General features: G+C 40.8%; 1 long non-coding RNA gene across 1 annotated transcript; it reads right to left on the bottom strand.

Annotated features, from left to right (window-relative positions):
* Nucleotides 1-2,783: 2,783 nt before the first annotated feature.
* Nucleotides 2,784-3,685, bottom strand: LOC123150869 (uncharacterized). The gene is made up of 4 exons (XR_006475383.1): nucleotides 3,591-3,685; nucleotides 3,136-3,512; nucleotides 2,978-3,046; nucleotides 2,784-2,889 (listed from the first exon to the last, which is right to left on the bottom strand). It is a non-coding gene; the product is annotated as an uncharacterized lncRNA (long non-coding RNA).
* Nucleotides 3,686-10,145: the final 6,460 nt, after the last annotated feature.

Raw genomic sequence — 10,145 nt, 5'->3', positions numbered from 1 at the left:
CATGACCAAAAATTAGAGGTCATAATATCTGCCGGGAAAACATGTCATTGGAGGCATAATAACTGCCGGGAAAGTCTTTTGCCGGCAACTACAAACCGCCCTTGAAAGTCCTGTCGGGGAAAGGAATTCCCGGCAGTTACCCTATACGCCGGCAGAATATTTGCCCTTCATGTTCTTGCCTTTACCGGCAGTTAGCACTATTACCGGCATACATATCTTCCCCGGCGGGCTGATTATATAGGGCAGTTAGAAGATTTCCCGGCAGTAAGTCTGCCTGTATTTTTCTTCACTGCAACCACACAAATCTCCCATATTGTATGTATTTCGACAGCTATGATTTATCTTCAGTCCATTTTGTGCCATCTATATATAAAACACACATGCATACAGTAATAAAGATAGCATCACACTTCAGAGATAGTGCATATACTAATTATGAGCAATCCATCATCCATACATCATTAGTCCAGGAGACTAAAAGCTAGCACAAAGATCCATTATGTGTGCCTACATGCACACACAGGCATACAAGTCCAGTAACAAGACAGCCAAAAGCACAACTATCCATCAGGTCTACATGCACACATGCGTACAGTTGTAGGTTCACAACTCAAAGTAGTACATCATAGACAAAAGCGCAAAGTATACAATCTGGTTTTAGGTGTAAACATATCCCAGCAGAAGATCCTTTAGCTCACCAAACAAACCGCATTTGTGGATGCAAAGGCATTATGCAGGTGACCTGTAAAAAAAAGAAATGGCCAAATAGATCAGCTTAGAAGAACACATGTTCCAAACATATATGTTGCATCAGCTGAAAAAGAAAATCGACTCAACCAAATGAAAGAGACACATGTGTGTCACCCTGTATGCATTCCACAAGGCACAGACAGAATGTGTGGATGTACTCATAAGAAGAGATTGTGCACTGTGTATGCATCACTAGGAAAATCAATGTAACCAATCACTATAAATATATACCAATATCCATCTTGTTTGGTGCAGTATAATTTCTCTTGATTGCTGTTAAGTAAATAGATCATTCAAAAACTGCAGCCAGAGATCAATTACTAGCAATCCAGTGGCAATGCAGGGTGTCCACCATTCTGTTTTCTTGTACATGTTCGTCCTATTTAGTGTGTCGGGCCGTACCCAAGAATAAAACAGGGGCAGTGCAAAATCAGAAGGAGATGGTGTTGATGCCATGAGGGTGTGTCGGAGTAATCGACCACGGGTACCCCGAGGACGGCAAGACGATATTTCAAGACATCAGGGCTAGCAAAGCCCCTCAGTCCGACTGTGCCAGCCAGCCGGCTGCCAACTGCGCCAACCAGCCGGCTGCCGACTGCGCCAACAACCACACCAGAGAGCTCTGCCCGGCCGACTGCAACGACCAGCCGGCTGCCAACTGCAGCCCGACCGGACACCGACAAGACCCTGAAGAGACGGCCATACCGCGGACAAGACAACCATACCGTGATGTCATCTACAGTGTACCGTGTCTCCTGGATACTGATTTATAAAGTACCCTAGGGGACAAGCATGACATGCACCATGCCTAGGCCATGCCACTACATAGCTTGGTTTGTAAGCTACCCAAGGTAGCTTACAACCAACGCTACCACCACCCATGCCTACCTCACACTATAAAAGCTAGCTCCATCCATCAGGAGACACATGGACTCTCACGCACACACCCACGGCCAAGTGCCATTCGGCTACTAGAGCTTGCATGCTCATCCGGCCACCCGCATATATACGAGGCCAGATGCCTATGGCACTGACTCTAGGAGCAGCTCTGTACCAGATATACCAGATATACTCAGACATGCATGAGTAGGGGTGTTATCTCTCCGGAGAGCCCCGAACCTGGGTCAACTAGCGCGCGCTACTTGCATACCCGTTCCCGGTCCTATCAGCAGCAGTCTTACCCTCACACTAAGCCCTTGTGGCATCTGTCGACTCGCAAGCCCCCCGTGAGAATACCACGACAGGGTGGAAAGTTTGCTGCTTGCTTTCAGAAAGAGTTTGCAGAATTATCTAAGAAACAGAGTTACTGTTTGTGATTCAAAATAGGACTTAAGCATGTATTTGAAAGTAGGCACATTTTTCATCTACTAGGAAAAACATAGAAAGTACAAGTTGCTCAGGAGAAAATAAAGAACTTTTAGGTTCCTACTTTCAATCACATGCTTCATTCAGAAAAATAATAAGTCATCCGTATGTGAAAAGAGAAACATATCTTTTCTTTAGGTGTAAAATATTCCAGAATTCTAAGAACATGCAATACCTTCAAGATGTGGGGACTGCTATGGGCTGTCATGGTTGCTTCTGCATAACTTTACGAACAACCTCAATCTGCAAACATAGGATTGTCAATATGAAGCAATTTGAGAAACAAACTTCTGAAATAGACATGATCAGGAAGAAGTTTTACATATCTACGAGGCCATGCAATAGATCGCCTGAGAGCATTCACCATGGTCCTCACATTCCCATAAGGGCGTTGCAAAATAGCATCCTTTTTCATCACCATGTTAACTACGACTTCAGAACATTGAGATCCAAGTTCGGCACCCGCCACTATCTTCGTCCTATCAATTGACTGAATAGTGGCCTTCGCCACTGGTATGTTATAAGGGCGGGAGATAGAGTACAATATGACATCCTGTCCAACCTGAGACAAGCAATATATAAGCCAAACTTCAAAAAATGTGTGTCAAATATAAAGCAATAAATCTTTAGGAGCAAGAGTTTTTTTACTTGGGGAGTCTTTTGAGTGACGGTTGTGTTTTGATGATCTAGTTGTTGATTCATCTGTTGGACCAGCACTTGCTTCTTCTGTTGTGTGAGTTTTGGTTGACTTTCTACCATTGGTCTATTTGACATCTACATCCAAAGAGAATTTTTTGGACGTTATTTAAAAAGTCTAGTTGACAATACTAAAATAATGCATTTTCATTTGAGCAATGCATACCACGTGACCATCCTCCTTTTCAGCAGCCATGTACCCAGTCTCACTATTTTCGCCTTCATCATAAATATACTGCACCAAGCCAATACGAGTTAGCAAAGAAGGAAAGATAACTATACTATTCATAAAGGTTTCAAATGGGGACAATGCCAAAAAAACACCTCGTCTTGTGCAGAATTGGAATCATAGTGTGGACTGAATTGCTCCTTTTCTTTAGCCTGAGAAGCTAACATCATATTTTTCATCTCTAGGACTTCGTTCATAACAATGTCCATTTTCGATCGGTTGCTTCCACACGCTCCCTTAAAAGTGCAGCCTCTTCCATAGCTTGTCGACATTCTTCCTCAGCCAGTTGGAGCCTTGTTGATTTCAATTTTCTAGTTCCAGGCATGCGTAGATCTGATGCACTTGGCCCCATGCCTATACAGCGAACATATCCATTCCTCTCCTTTCCAAATACATGCGAAAAAAGATCGCCTTGCTCTATGGTTTTTTCTAACAATTCCGGTTGTTCATTTGCTTTGTTCTCTAGCTCTTTCTACAAGGAGGAACCACAAAAATAAGCATCACTACAAATGGCTCAACTACATGAAAGTACTTGCTATTTAGTACATACAATTTTTTGTGCCGCTGCCGCATTGGAAGGAACTCCTTTTTTAGTAGTGTGTGTTATAACAACCTCTTCATCTCTACGTGGGGGATATCCATTCTTCTTGTGCTACATTCAATTTATTATTCTATGAGCCAACACATATTTAGATGGGTTAAAGAATTGTAGGAAACAGTAGCAAAAATGTACCTCTTCTTCAATAACACGTGCATGACTCTTGCTGCCAGTTGTATGAAACAAGGTCATCCCTTGGCGATTTAACTTCCCTATCTCACAACGTTGCTAAAGTACAAGAAACAATGATCATGATCAACAGTTAGAGCTTTTCAAAAATGAACACTGGACAATGATCTTGCAGCATACCTTAGCCGCATCAGTCCTCCAATGGTCAATAAGCCATTTCCAGTCATCTTCATGAACTCTAGCATCACAATCAGCAAGGAGCTCCTCGTCAGTCTTTTCTTCATGAAAATACAAAGCCTTCAGATCTGAGTTGAAATCTCTCCATTTCTTAGCAGCACTTCCCATGACCCAGTCTTTAACTCTTTCATCCACTTCATAGTACAACTGGTTATCAAGTTGCCAAAATTCAACAATGAATTAGAGGATGCAACATAAGTCCATAAGAAATTTTTGTATATATGCATCACAGAAGTTACCTTCAAAGTATTCCACAATAAAAGCTTTTGCTTTGGCTCAACCAACCTCCAATCAGGTTTGGCAAGTGATACTATCTCACTATTTTTAACCAGTGTGGCTATAAAATTTGCAAACTCGGTGGCATTGTCCCCCACAGGTTGTCCCTTCTTATTGATCTCTAGCCTAATTGGTGGCTAGTTCCCTCTTGAGCGTACATCGGCCTTTCTAGTATAGCTGCGTCCATGCTTCTTCTGTTGTTGACCACCATCTATATGAACATAGAAAAGAATTAGTTAGATCTCCGAAATGAAAAAGGTTAAATGCCTAAAAAAATAGAACTACCTACCATGTTGTGTCGCTGCATTAACATCATCTTCATTCTCTTCTAATGCAGCATCTTGCATGTCTTCATCATCGTGCCTAGAATCAGCTCTAGCGGTGTCCGATCTTAGTATGCGTCTAGGCATTTCAAGAGCTGACTGACTAGATGTGTGTTGCCTTTTCTGCAGATAAGCACATGTTGTTAAATAGCTACCATACACCTGCATAGTTGAATCAACACACAAGCAAGTCTTGGAAGGCTACCATCACCTTTGTCTTGTTGTTTTGTTCATGCGAAGACTTCTCTGCAAGTCTTGGAATTAATTGATGCAACTTCCCTGTGTTCAGCCTTAGAGTCTCTGCCCGTGCTTCTTCATATGAAGTAGTATTAGCCCTTTCTCCTCGTTTGCCATTCTTTTTCCTGAAAAAAGGTAAAATATCTGAATTAGAAAAATGTTTAATGCAATCTGAAATACAAAAACATAGATGTAGTCTTACAAGACTGGTTAAAAAGGATGTCTTATGAACAATCTGAACTAGAGGAACACATGAATATTAATTAGAAGAGGTATTTTGCAGAAATATTAAAATCTAAAAACTACATACTTATCCTTCTTGACCTGTCGAACAATTGTTCCATCTATATCTTCTCTGATACGACGTGCACTTTTAAGATCAACCCGGAGATCTACATTAGCATCTAAATCAGGGAACAAAACCACATGTTCATCAACTTTCTCGAAGTTCTCATTTCCTTTTCCAAAAATATCATAAAGGATTCCCGGTTTAGACTGAACAACGCTATACCAATCTTTGTCAGTGGTATGTTCAACATAATACACCTGAGTTGCTTGCGAAGCCAAAATGAATGGCTCATCAGACAATTTCTCACCAGAGTTAAATAAATGCTTAGCCTGCACATTCGTGATGCCAAATTTATCGACTTTTACCCACTTGTCTGGTACACGGTTGTCAAACCAATCATATTTAAATAGCACGATATTTCCTTTGTGTTGATAGTTTAATTCCAGAATTTCTGTTATCACACCATAATATATTTTACTCCCCACTATAAGTTTTTCAGCATTTGTAGATGTCTGTGCAACTAGAGCAACTCCACTACTTTGGCTGCGCCTACCATCATCGTAGGACCTTGTGTGGAAATTTACCCCATTTATAGTATAGCTGCTATATGTTTTTGCAGCAATGAAGGGTCCAGACGCTAAAATTTGGATCTCTTCGGACACTTCTTCACCATTCTCTACTAGCTCTGCCACATGTAATTTAAACCACTCATGGAATTTTTCATGCTGGATGCGACTAATATTTCGATGACCGGTTGAGGACAAAAACTCAGCATGCTTTCTGCAGTAGTTAAATCAAATTTGAGTAACATATGGGGGAAAAATTCAGTCTATGAAAACAAATGTTTGACATATGACATAACTGACCTCAAGTATGGTTCAATATGATCATAATTAAATAAGACATATCTATGTGCTTGAAGCCATGTTTTATTGTCCAAAGTCACATCATGTTTTCCAGCCAAAGGCCGACCCGTGTTGTCAAAGAAGGGCATAGTACTAGGAGTGCTGCTAGGACCAGCAAGCTCATTTGCATTAAGTCGACTAAATCTAGTCTCACAGTCTTGTAAATAACGAGAACAAAAAGTGATACACTCATCAAACACATAACTCTCTGCAATTGGCCCCTCTGGATGACTCTTGGTGCGAACATATCCTTTTAACCTCATCAAAAACCAATACATGATTGACATAGCACATATGAGCGTAAAAAAATAAAAAGATTTTTTTATGATACTAACAAATAGGTGCAGAATTTGACCTTTCAACTGGGAACATGTTGGTGTATTTTGCTGGCCCCCAAAGCCTCACTTGGGCTGGAAGATGGACCATTAAGTGGACCATAGGATCCAAAAAAGATGGAGGGAATATAGTCTCAAGAATGCTTAATGTCTCAGCAATTTCTTCCTCTAGCTTCTCCATATCACTTACACAAATAACGGGTGCATAAATTTTCTTGAAGAATCTGCTCACACGTGTCAATGCAATGCCAACGTGCTCGGGCAATGTTCCTCTAACAGCCAATGGAAGTAAATTTTGCAAGAGAATGTGATTAGCATGACTCTTCAATCCAGTAATTTTTTTCTCATTAACATGGACGTGGTAATACAAATCAGAAGCATAGCCATAAGGAAACTTGGCCCCTTTAAAAACTCCACAAAATAGCTTTTTCTGCTCGGAGGTCATTAAGTAAAGTGATGGAGGTACATAATATGAATCTTCTCCTAAGTCAGTAGGATGAAGATCAGCTCGTATACCTAGATCTCGTAGATCAAGACGACAATTCAAATTATCTTTAGATTTTCCGTCGAAGCCCAAAAGTGTGTTCATTATGTTTTCACAAACATTCTTCTCAATGTGCATTGCATCTAAATTATAAGGCCGCAGCAAGTCTTTCCAATATGGTAAATTAAAGAATATGGATTTTCTTTTCCATATTACTGGTTCACCATCCTTATGCTTCCTTTTCTTTGTCTTTCCTACGGGGTTCTTTCCAAAAATAGTATGCATATTTTCTGTTAGAGCCAAAACTTCTTCTCCAGTAAGTGGTATAGGTGCCTCTCGAAGCTCCATACCATCAAAAGATTCTTCATCAAACCTATACTCATGGTTTGCATCTAAGAACCTTCTATGACCCATATAGCAATTCTTCATGCCCTTTGCCAGCCGAAGAGAGCAAGTGTGCAAGTGGCAATCTGGACAACCATATCCCCCAGAGGTGACACATCCACATAGGTGACCTAAACCAGGGAGATCAGAAATGGTGTATAATATGGCAGCATGCAAGTCAAAGGACTCTCCTGTAGAAGCATCAAAAGTTCTAACGCCCTTTTTCAAACATTTTGACCATATCATCAATAAGTGGTTCAAGATAGACATCCATGTCTTCCCCAGATGACTTTGGGCCAGGAATTAATAAGGAAAGGATGAAATCTGGCTGCTTCATGCATAACCAAGGAGGCAAATTCAAGGGGATCAACATGACATGCCAAATGCTATAGCTACTACAGTACATAGATCGATAGGGATTAAATCCGTCTGCCGTTATAGCTAGCCTAATGTTGCGACTATCTTCAGCAAATTTTGGATGTGTCACATCAAAATGTTTCCATGCAGGAGAATCTGCAGGATGCCTCACTAAACCATCTCTTATGCGTCCTTCATCATGCCATCTTGCATCTATTGCACTCTTCTTTGATATGAACAGCCGCTGAAGCCTCTTCTTTATTGGAAAATAACGAAGAACCTTTCTTGGTACTTGGTGTACACGTTTCCCATCAAGGCTCTTCTTTTCAGATTTCCACCGAGAAGTTTTGCATATAGGGAATTGGTCTGCATTTGCATATTGCTTTCGAAATAATATGCAATCATTCTCACATGCATGTATATTAACATAACCTAGTCCAAGGCATTTTATCATCTTCTTTGCTTCATGAAAGTTCTTAGGAAGTGGCGACTCCCCTGGAAAGGCCTTATTAAGCAGCTCGAGCAATATGTTAAAACTCTTATCACTCCAACCCCCAAGAAATTTGGTGTGGAGTAATCTAACTACAAAGTGTAGCTTTGAGAAGCTTGTGCACCCAGGATAAAGTTGTTGCCGTACATCATCTAATAATTGGTGAAAGGCCTCTATATTTGGATCACTTCCATCCTCCCTTAGGTCACCATCATTCCCACCACCATCCCCAACTTCACCAAATTCATGTCCTATATCTTCAAGCATTTCAGGTATCTCATCAAGTACCTCAAATATGTCCTTATCTTCAACCTCGTCGTTTTGAAACTTGACAGGCTCGCACCGTTGTGGAAGGCATAACGGTCCCTCCCCATGATACAACCATTTTTTATACCCTTCCAAGAACCCATCGCATACTAAGTGCTCATAGACAACACTAGATTCCTTCCATGCACACTTCACACAGATTTTACAAGGACATAATATCTTGCTCCCTCTAGCAGAATTGGTAAATGCAAATTGTATAAATTGTTTGACCCCTTAAATATACGTTTTTGTATGCCTACAATTATTGATTCATCAATAGATAATCCTTCGATAATATTATATAAAGTGGAAAGCGTGTTCATCTTAATGTTGTACCTAGCATGATCCATCCAACTCTTGTCCATCACGAGTTGCTTGTACTAAATTTGAACCCTTGCCTAATTATCGCAAGCCAACACAAATCGATAATTACAAACCAGAGCAACACTCGAATATTCAAAATATAGTCTAATATTACCATGCAATGATAGAATCAAATTACAAGGTATTCAAACTAAAATCAGAAGATACCACACAATGATATAAAAAATATCAAGTCTTATGATCAAGAATCTCACCAGAAGCTGCAAGTGGCACTTGTTCAATTATTGATGGCTGCAGCTTGACACCTTCTTCACTTCCCAACCTAGATCTTAAACTTGTCCTTAAAGTCTGGTTTAGGCTGGTTCCTGGAACGCGTAAAAATATAATTACCCTAGATGAAGAACAATAACCAACTAGCATGCAGTTATGATCTTACATTTAGCATATCAAAAAGTACCACAAACTTTTCCAGTTTATCATCCAGATCATTAATGAAACTAAATCAAAAGTACCAAGTCATATACTCTAAATAGCACCTGATAGGCATAAATTAGGAATCATGTTCTGACAGTTCAAGTTACAAGGATCTTCTATTAGACTCATAGCTCATAGCCAAGTTTACTACCTCAGCAAGAAAAATGTGCATGTTCTAAATGCAGACCTGTGAAAACAGAGAACAGAACTCAGTGCAACCTCTATCTGCGACTCTCAGGCTATTGCTGCTCCTGCTGATCAGTTGACGAGTAGGTGGCAGAGGAGGTGAACCAGGGGCGAGGATGGCGAAGGATATCGGGAGGCGTTGTTCTTGGGGAATATAGCACCAATAGAGGGCCTTTTTAGTGATGAGCTCCTTTGCATATCTGCAAACATTTCTAGATTAATAAACAACAAAGGATTATAAACAGCATGTATGCCACTTAGATACTGGTTATTTTTCATCAAGTGGTGAAGCTACCTAATAGCATGTTTATACTATGAAAAACTGTCATTTATAAGTTTACAAAACATAATGAGTATGATATGAGAAAATGCCAATAACACTAGAAAAGAAATCCATACTTGCAATCCAGCCATATTTCACAACATACAAAATTATGTCAAAGACACAAACCTGCATGTTTTAATCCTTTCACAGCATCAAAGTTTTTGTATGTATAGCCCACAAAGCTGAGATCTTTTTAATTTAGCTTTGCCTGTACACTGGGACATCTATGTGGGGTGATGGAGGGGTTGGGGCGGCAGCGCTGGATTGCGTGATGCTGGTGCAGCCGGCTGGATTGGGGGATTCTCCTGTGGCGTGGATAAAGAGGATGGGGGCGGTGGTTCTGGGTGGATGCAGGGGCGGCAGGCTGGATTGGGGATGCTCCTGCTGTGTGGACGAAGAGGATGGGGGGCGGCGCTAGGTGGATGCAGGGGCGGCGACGCCGGGTC

The sequence above is a fragment of the Triticum aestivum genome, chromosome 7A, assembly GCF_018294505.1.
Source record: "Triticum aestivum cultivar Chinese Spring chromosome 7A, IWGSC CS RefSeq v2.1, whole genome shotgun sequence".
Taxonomy (NCBI): domain Eukaryota; kingdom Viridiplantae; phylum Streptophyta; class Magnoliopsida; order Poales; family Poaceae; genus Triticum; species Triticum aestivum.
The sequence above is the reverse complement of the archived record's forward strand: the minus strand, read 5'-3'. Positions and strand labels throughout refer to the sequence as shown.